This window comes from Coffea arabica, chromosome 9c (genome assembly GCF_036785885.1).
Source record: "Coffea arabica cultivar ET-39 chromosome 9c, Coffea Arabica ET-39 HiFi, whole genome shotgun sequence".
Classification (NCBI taxonomy): Eukaryota; Viridiplantae; Streptophyta; class Magnoliopsida; order Gentianales; family Rubiaceae; genus Coffea; species Coffea arabica.
In genome coordinates, this window is record NC_092326.1 from 31,429,892 (window position 1) to 31,439,254 (window position 9,363).

The following is a 9,363-nucleotide window of genomic DNA, read 5'->3' on the forward strand; positions in this document are numbered from 1 at the left end:
GGTCACTGCCTACTCAACAATTTCGGTGGCAAGTTCATCTGACAGCTGTCCAAATAACAATCATGCACCGCCCAACTATCACACAAATTCCACTCCTTTTCTTTTCCACCGTTTAGATAGCAGCTCCTTACAGTTCCAAGCCCTCCACTTATATGTCTCCCTTTCAGTTTTATTTTATGAAGTACCGTTAGCTGGTTTCTTGGCTGCATGGAAAATTAACCAAAACTCTAAGGTTGGTTTGGTCTTCTTTTTTTTTTTTTTTTGTTCATTTGTTTGCCATGAGTTCGTGATTTTATTGCCTCACGCATTGCTCCAAAATTTTTCGTTTGTCCTAATTTGTATGTACCTTAAAAAATTTTCCTTATATCGATCCAATAAATTTTCACACATTTAGGTTTTAAGGAAAATTAATTAGGCATGTATTTATTCAACTATATAATGAATTAAGATGTCACAATTTGCAATATGTCTATCGTTTGTTTGTTTGATTCCTAAAATTTTCTACACCATTCTAGGATATTTCTAAATTCTCAATCATATATATATATATATATATATATATATATATAATAAAGTCGTATTCTCATCATTATCCTTTTATTTTGTCTCTTTTCTACGTGGCTGAACGACAGGGCAAGTAGGTGCAACGTGCTTTATAAGTTAACCCCCTAATAACCTACGTTATTTCATCCCTCTTTTTCTCTTGCCTTTACAATTCTAGATAATCCTTCCATAAGTTTCTCTTCCATTCTTTCACCTTTTTTTTTCCTTAACCCTAATCGTCAAGCCTAAATTTCCTAGGGATTAGTATAAATAATTTTGAATTATGTTTTTAACTCTTTCTTATCTTCAACTTAAAAGTTCGAAATATCAATTCAAATATTAGATTATCTTTATCAGATTATCGCTATCGCATATACTCTACATTTTTACTCATATATATGATTCTCGATCTATTACTCATCACTTTATCAAGCAGTGAAAATGTTTATACTTTTCCACCAATTTTTTTGGAAAGTTTTTTTTTTTTCCTTCAATGCAAGGATCGGATTTGGAACTTCGTTTTTATTCCCTTCAATGCAAGGACAGCATTTGGACTTTGTTTATGCTCGTTGTATGCGGTCTGTAATTTCCTACACCTTCTTCATAGCTAGGTCATTGAATTTGAATTTTCTAGGTCTTCAAAAGTTACAGTTTGGTTTTTATTTCTAGCAAGGTTTTTGTAATTAATTTGTTATTTCAATTTATGGATTCACTCTTCAATTCAAGTAGAACACAAATTGGTTTTTGGTTAGTGATTTAAAAGTGGCCTTTTAAACTATGTGTTTTCACACGATTTTTTAATTGCCTTTGACAATTTATTAATTGCCTTCAACAATGTACTAAATTTTTTTTATTTTCTAGGTTTCTGGGGTTAAAAAAAATTTTGTGCAGTTTTCAATGTTTTTTTTAGACTTTGGTAGAAAGCTTCTAAAGAACAAGAAGGTGTCACTGATTACGTAAATGGCAAGGCATCAAGTTCATTGTCATACAGCAATTCACGTCATGCAATATACATCAGACTATTTAGGTTTTTTATGTTTTTGACTTAAAAGTAAAATACATCTTATGTTTTTGTTTTTCTTCTATTAGCCGTGAACAGATTTAGAAGGTTGTTGTGTTCCTATAACTTGATTGATTCTGAATTCTGATCTTTCATTAATACTTCATTCGGTTTCTTTTCTTTTCACATTAACCTTTAAGCGATTTATATTAAGTACCAAAATTGATGTTTTGGTAATGGGTTGGCCATTCTTTTGTTTATAGAAAATCAGCCAAGATTTGATTTTGCTTATTTTCAAGTTTTTGAATGTTATCATATAGTCAAATTTTTTTTTAATTTTTGAATTATTAATCACTAAATTAGATATTTAAATTTACATTATAAGACTATTTTTGAATAACAATGTGCACATAATAATGTATTTAAGAAAGGTTATAATAGATTATACAATAAGTTTGTATTTTATGCAAATATTTTTATGAACTACACTAAATAATTTATTATTTTTAAACAATTTCCATTCAACGAATTGGTACAAAACTAGTTTTTATAGAAATTGAATTAGGCATTTAATTTAACCATTTATTCGTTATAATATTTCTAATAACAAAGTAAATAAAACGAAATAAATTCAAGGCATACACATAACTCTTCTTTTTTTGAGTTCTCACAGGTTAACCTATCTAAGACATTACTATACTCGACCTACCAACTTATTCATTGCTCTAGGTTCGTCTATTCAAGACAATAAATATGTTCAAATAACATGAAACTAGCCCCCTTTCCCACCCTCATTATGCTCAATATTGCAAAAACACCAGCATCTGTCATATCTTCATTTCCCACGCTTTAACACTTCAACAAGTATGCCACCTCTATATTTGACATCTACTTCTTTCTTTTACCTCTCTCTCTTTTGGATGCACCCATCCTTCCCTTCACCTTTCTTTTCTTGGTGATTTATGTAGTGCAATCAATTTATAAAACTAAATAAACTTGAGATTAATTACTGTACGTGATTAAAATTTCAAGTCTGCAAAACGACAAGAAAAAGAAATACACAACAAATATGTAATATAAAAATTTAGGAAAAATATGTGGGTACAATCTCTGGAATTTTCTCGAACTTATAGAGAGATTCCTTCGATTCTTCTCCTCGAACACCAATCCAAGGGCTTCGCAGCTTGTACTTGGATCAACCACCGATTCCTTCAAATCTTGATATGGAAGATTTGAAGAACTTGAAAATATTTGAAAACTCAAGTCTTGATATATGGAAGACTTGGAGAGCTTGAAGACCCAGACCTTCGTAGCTTGGCGTTTCAATACTTGAGCGTATGAGATGCCTCCTGATGTGTCTGTATGTCTGACTTGGTAGAGAGACTCTTATTTATAGCCGTAGAAAGAGGTAGAGGTTAAAAACATGTATACCACTCTACTTGTCTTGCAAGACACGCAGTCACATTAGGACTGTGCCAACTTAAATATTATCTCTTCATTTTGTATTTACTAATAAAACGATAATACTGATAAATACTTCCTTGATTAGCCAAACTTATAGGGACATGTGACGTGGCGCCATTTGGTTGGACAAACTATTGCAGTATATAAGAGATATATATGGATGAAACGACTATAAATATTAGCTCTTTAATAAGAAATAAATATTTAGATATCTATCCAAAATTTTGTCAAGTCATATAGACATGTGACATGGTATAATTTGGTTGGTGTAGATATCCCAATAATTTCAATTGATTGGAACACCTCAATTTGACACATGGCAAAATATAATTGGCCATTTAATAACCAAATTTTCCAAGTATACATGACATATGGCAATATCCAATTGGATAGAAATAAGCCATAAAAAATAATTTATAGACCAATGGTAATTTTAAGAATTAATTAAAATTCCATTGTCTACAAATGCCCCCTCGAAACTTGTTCGCAAATGCTGAAAACTGAAGCAAGATTTGAACGGACAAGTTTCGACATTTTTTTTTAATTTGAGCACCGTCGAAATATTAATTCTCAAATAAGTCCATAAATAAACTAAACTTGAAGTTTTAGTGACTTAGTGATCTTAAATAAAGTCCAATGACTTAGTGGTCTCAAACTCCACGTGAAATACCACCAATGCATCCCTTATTGATCTCAATTTCCAAGATCACTAGCTTTCAATTTCCCGAGGCCGAATCACTTCATTTGGAAGTTTTATGTCCGATGTCCGTAGCTTTCCTTTTGTTAGTCTACCATATGCACAAGAATTCTTGTCCTTTGTGAATTCAATCTCTTAGGAACTTGGGAAATATTTCGGTGCCGACTCTTATAGATAAGAGATCAACTTTCAAAAGGAAACTATGTCTGGACAAACCAATCCCAAGCTTATTAATTGAACTTCCGTTAGGAGCAGAAACCCATTCGGATTCAAATTAGAAATTTCTTCAACCTGAATTCTCCTTGAACGTGGTATAATTTGGGTATAATTTGTGACAAATCCGTGTCTTGCAAGCCCATAATTGGACCAAACTCAAGGCTTTTACAAATTTCCTGGCAACGACTCAATCATATAAGATGGCCATGCAAAATGCCACGATAGTCACCGAATGCATGCAAAGCTTGGTGAATTAGTGATCTCAATTTCCAAGACCAAATCTCATCATGTACTTGCCTCAGGTCCACGGTCTTGGCTATAGATGTTGTTTTTTTTTTTTACTTTCGGGAATTCAAATATCATGTGTATAAGGAATCTTTCTTTTGGATAACCTCTCAAAGCTAGGAATTGCGTCCTTGGTAAATTCTTGAATTGAATCCGACAACTCAAGGAGGAGTTCCATATAAATTGTATTATCATTTTGTTGAAACATAATCACAGCCCATGACAAGTCACACTTGCTCACTCGCTCAACTCCATATCAGATTAAAACTCTTTGCCATTACAAATTCTTCTAATACCAACGCAATCCAAAGACCTTGATAAACCAATTTCAGTTTCAGATGGAAAATTTAGGAGACCAATTGCCATAGAGAACTCCAAGTATTATTTGAAATCCATTAGGAGTCTATGGGATATGCATAGTCCAATCTTCGCTTAACCAAGTTGGAAAGTCCCGAAGCCAGATTCACGTTAGACTTATAATCAACTTCAAACTCACCTTACGGATTCCTTACATTGAAGGACTTAACTCTACTTATTATAAGTAGTCAAGACCGAAGCCCTCAATTCTTCAATGAAAGCTTTTCTTTTTTAAAAACCGAGCTTCATTCCATTCTTCTTATTTTTCATCATCAAGTTGATGCTATTGTAAATTACTTTGTTGCTACCACCACCACTTATTACTTGCCATTCGCCCGCTTTGCTGTCCTTTAATTAATGGAGACAATTGAAGTTGGTTATCACCTTTGCCGAGCCGCAAGCATCAATCATCATCCATCAGTTGCACTCCAATAATTTTCTTTTCGCATACTTAGGTACTTGAAGCCCCTTTTTTTATACTCACAACATTTAATCGTTACGAGAAGCTCCAGTCAAGGCCTTTGCATATTTCCTCATTAGGTGCTTTGAATGTGATTAGTACTTGGAATTTACTTGTCTGCTCAACATGTGCGTTGGACTTGTAGAGTTGCGTCATTGGCATATCATAAGATAACTTGGCCTCTTGATCTATTAAAATACTAGCATGATATTTGGGAAGTTTCTTGTGGCTAAAATTTCGATATTAATGTTTCAACTTTATAACCTTGCTCTCTTGTAGATTACCAAAATCGCGCTTGAAAAACAGGTTTAAGTAATTTCGAGGACTTGAGAAAAGGACAACCGATTAAGAAATTTGAATACCAAAATTTTGTAAGAATTTCTTTTCATCATCTAATATTTTTTCTTTTACCAAATTTCAGCAATTATGCAAATTAAGGACTACACCAGTCGTTGCCCCATATTTCATTGACGGACGAGCGGGGTGGACCTCAATCAAAGAGCTTGTCACTACATGTTCATAAACCAGTAATCGGCACGTTCGCTGAATTTTTTATACCTCTTGAAGGATGCTTTCATCTTGAGAATTGGACTAGCAAGTGGACCAAAGAAGTCGGAGCACCGTCGACTTTCTCTACTACGTCGAGGGAAGAAGAAGTGGTCGTATTGAACTCGTCACTTCATAATGGAGATCCAAAAATAACTAAATTCACGCTTCCGTTCATAGGATTCAATATTGACAAAGCTACATGGAAGATTCCCTCTTTCTTCTTTGGCGAGGCGTGCTTCACTTCTCATTATTGGGAGTGGGTTGATGACATTCTTGGAAGACATAAGGAAGTGATCACACATGCCGGCATATTTGAATCCGTCTACGCGTCACGATTCTCTTACGATCCCTGTGAAAATATCTTGCGGATTTTCTTCAAATATTGGTGTCCCTTGACAAATATACTTCATACACCCGTTGGAGAGTTGTCCATCACACTTTGGGACTTTTATCAACTTGGTGGCCTTTCGATCGATGGCTCGTTCTTTGATGAAATTATTCTTTCAGCGCAGGAACTTCTCACTTGCGACAAAGAAGGGAAGCCACTTCTCCCCGAGAGTTGCAGGCATCTCTTAACTTACTATCACCTTTGGACGAATGACCAAGGAGTGTGGATGAAAGACTGGATCCGCTTCTGGTTCAAAGGGAAGGCTAGATATAGGGCTCCCCCGAACAGGGCGAATAGAAGAGAGACCACCTCTAAGCCAAAAATGACTTATAACCCTTCCGGAAGCGTAGAGCCTCACGATCTTGCTAATACAAAGGATTTTAACATTCCTTTGGACACATTGGATATCCCAGGGTCTCTAAGAAAGGTGACCTATATTGCATCATTCATAGCGTGTTGGATTTGCAAGTTTCTTTTACCAAGCAAGAAAGTCGACCGCATTCGCCCAAGTGTCTTCAAGGTTGCATGCTTAATGGCCACGGGAAAAAAATTTTGTCTTGCAATTCCCGTACTTGCGAGTATATACCATGGGTTGAGAGAGGTCGTCTACGCCCCTAACCTTAGAGAATGCGGGGTAACTTTTCCTATCCATTATGTCTACGCTTGGATCGGCCAATACTTTGACGTGTATTATGAGAATAACCAAGTGAGTAGCCACCACGCACGCATAACGAGATTTAGTAATGAGAAAATGACAATATTTTATGGTAAATTGAAAGCTAAGGAAATCTTCAAAGAAATGAATCCCTTGATGCTTTCCAAGCTGTGCTGGACCGAGAATGAAAAAAAAGTGTTGATCAACCATGGATCCTGATCATTAAGGCTCACGAGTTACTTTATTAGTCAACGCTCGTGTCACTTAACTCTATGTAGGGACAATATTTTTATTATTGAAAAATATAATCCTTGCAGGCTTAGTAGACAATTCGGCTTCTGTCAGGATATTCCAAACAACTTGAAAGAGATCACTCACACTTATACTTTAGATGAGGCCATTCAACTATGAAATTCCTCAGTTCACATGCAGACGCGATCTCGGATGACTATACCTATGCAGAGGAAGCATCCATTGATCACAAAAGACTATGACGCCTGGTGATCAACTCGGTCAAATAGTGTCTCTTCAACTTCCTTTAAATTCACCGTTAAAATCCCTCAATAATCATCGAAGAAGGGTAAGGTTACCTCCGTCAATGAGTCAGTACATCATAACGGAGCTATAGAGATTGTAACGGGTCTTACTACATCCACCTTACAGAAGAACAAAATTACTAGCAGTCCCTCGTAAAATATATGCACCCTCGAAAAATATTGTCATAAAAAACAAGTCTTCAAAGGACTCTCGACAGGCCATCAAAGAAGCATAACCATTGATTCCAATAAAGAAGACGTTGTCCAAACATTCAAAACCTTTATCCGTGACTCACAAGAGAGAAGATGTCGAAATTGAAACGGTGGATGATCACTATTGAAAAGGAGGGGACTCAAGTTCAGTGCACCGGATCTATTCAAGGAGGAACCCGTTCGTTGGCGAGCGATAGTAGTAGTCAAGACCGTCATTGGAACCAATCAAAGAAGAGGACATCTTCTGATTTGGAGGAGGTTTCCTTCACACATCACTTGTTAGAATGTCGCCACTTAAAGTAATCATCTCTCTATTTTTTGTAACTTTTTTTCCTTTCTTTTCCTTCTTTTTTTTTTCTAACCTTTTTTTCTTTTATTTTTAGCCCACATTTCTTGAATTTCATCAAGAAGATGTTGGTAACAATTCACCACTCAAATTTGAAGCTGATGATACGGTTTCAACCAAGAGAAGTGACGAAGTCGTCATCAGCATTCCACAGCCATTTGCCCCAGTGGAGGTACCTCATCAATGCATAAGAAGGAGTTAACTAGTTCGCACGAGATCCGGAAAAGACCTAAGGCAGCATTGATTTCAGAATTTCATGGGCAAAAATTAATCCAAACCCATCGAAGGAAGTACTTGCAGAGTTTGTGGATGGATTTTCACGGACAAATTCTTGATACCCCTATTGAGCAAATCTCTTTCTTAAAAGAGTGTGCAGAGGAAATTATTACAGAAATCACAAGGACGGATCCTACAAATGGTCTCCCTTTAAAAGACTACTTGATAGAATTATTTGCCAAAGCAGAAACGTATGATATTTTGGCATCTTCATCATGGGAAAAGATGAGTAAGGAAACACATGCAGAACTTTATTCCAAAGCGACTGCCCAACTCGGGAGAGTCAAGGCAAGGGAAGAAAAACTAACTGGTCATCTGCAAAGTCTTCAAGAAAAGTTACAGTCCATTGAGGACAGGAAGAAAGACATGCAATGGGAACTTATCGATCTGGAGAAACAAGGCATGGAGATTAGCTCAACAATCGATCAAAAGCACGAAACTTTCAAAGAGATCCAGACTGCGGTAACCCAAGCACATGATGAGCTTTCTTCTGTTGAGAATGCTAACGTCTTAACTGATGATGCAGCGAAGAAACTTGAAGACATGAAATCCGCACTTGAATCATGTAAAATAGCTGTAGTGGACTACAAATTTGACATTTAGACTTTCCACCACGTCTTTTTTGAATTCTTTTTTCATTCTTTTTCCTTGTAATGAATTTTTTTATGAATAATAAAATACTTTTCATTCCTTATCTCTTGTTATTGTTTTCCTAAGAGAAAAGAACTTTTTAAATTCAGCATTTTATTTTCAAATAAAAAAGAAGAGACTTTTTTTATAAGAAAAAAAGGTTTAATTTAGGAGGTGTAACTGAACTTAGAAATCACTCTCTAAGCGGTCTACGTATCCCAAAAGAGAATCAAGTCACACGTAGTTCCTGCCATTCACATTTTAATCTCATGCGGGTCAGGAGTGTCCATTTCTTTACCACCTTAGATTTGGTGATGTGTGTCAACAGTTTAACCACATACTACACTATTGATAGTTGTCATCTACAGTTTTAGCTCATACGGACCAGGAACAACATGCTGTTCCGATTATGCATAGTACATTTTTAGGTATTTGTCGTCGATTCGGCCAACCTTTAATCCATCACCAGCAACCAATTTATATGAACCATTTGTATACACTTTTCGAACAACATATAGACCATTCCACTTAGGAGTAAACTTCCTTTTGTCCGCCATGAGTGAGGATAATTGATCTCCGAACGGCGAGCACTAACTCTCCAATTTGGAAAGAGCGAGGTCAAACGTGCTTATTAAATGCTTTTGAAAGACTAACTTGATAGCATTCAATCCGTTGTTGAGTTTCCAATCTCTTTTCGTCGAGTGCTTCTAACTCCTCAAGGCGAAAACGAACATTATCTTCTTCACTA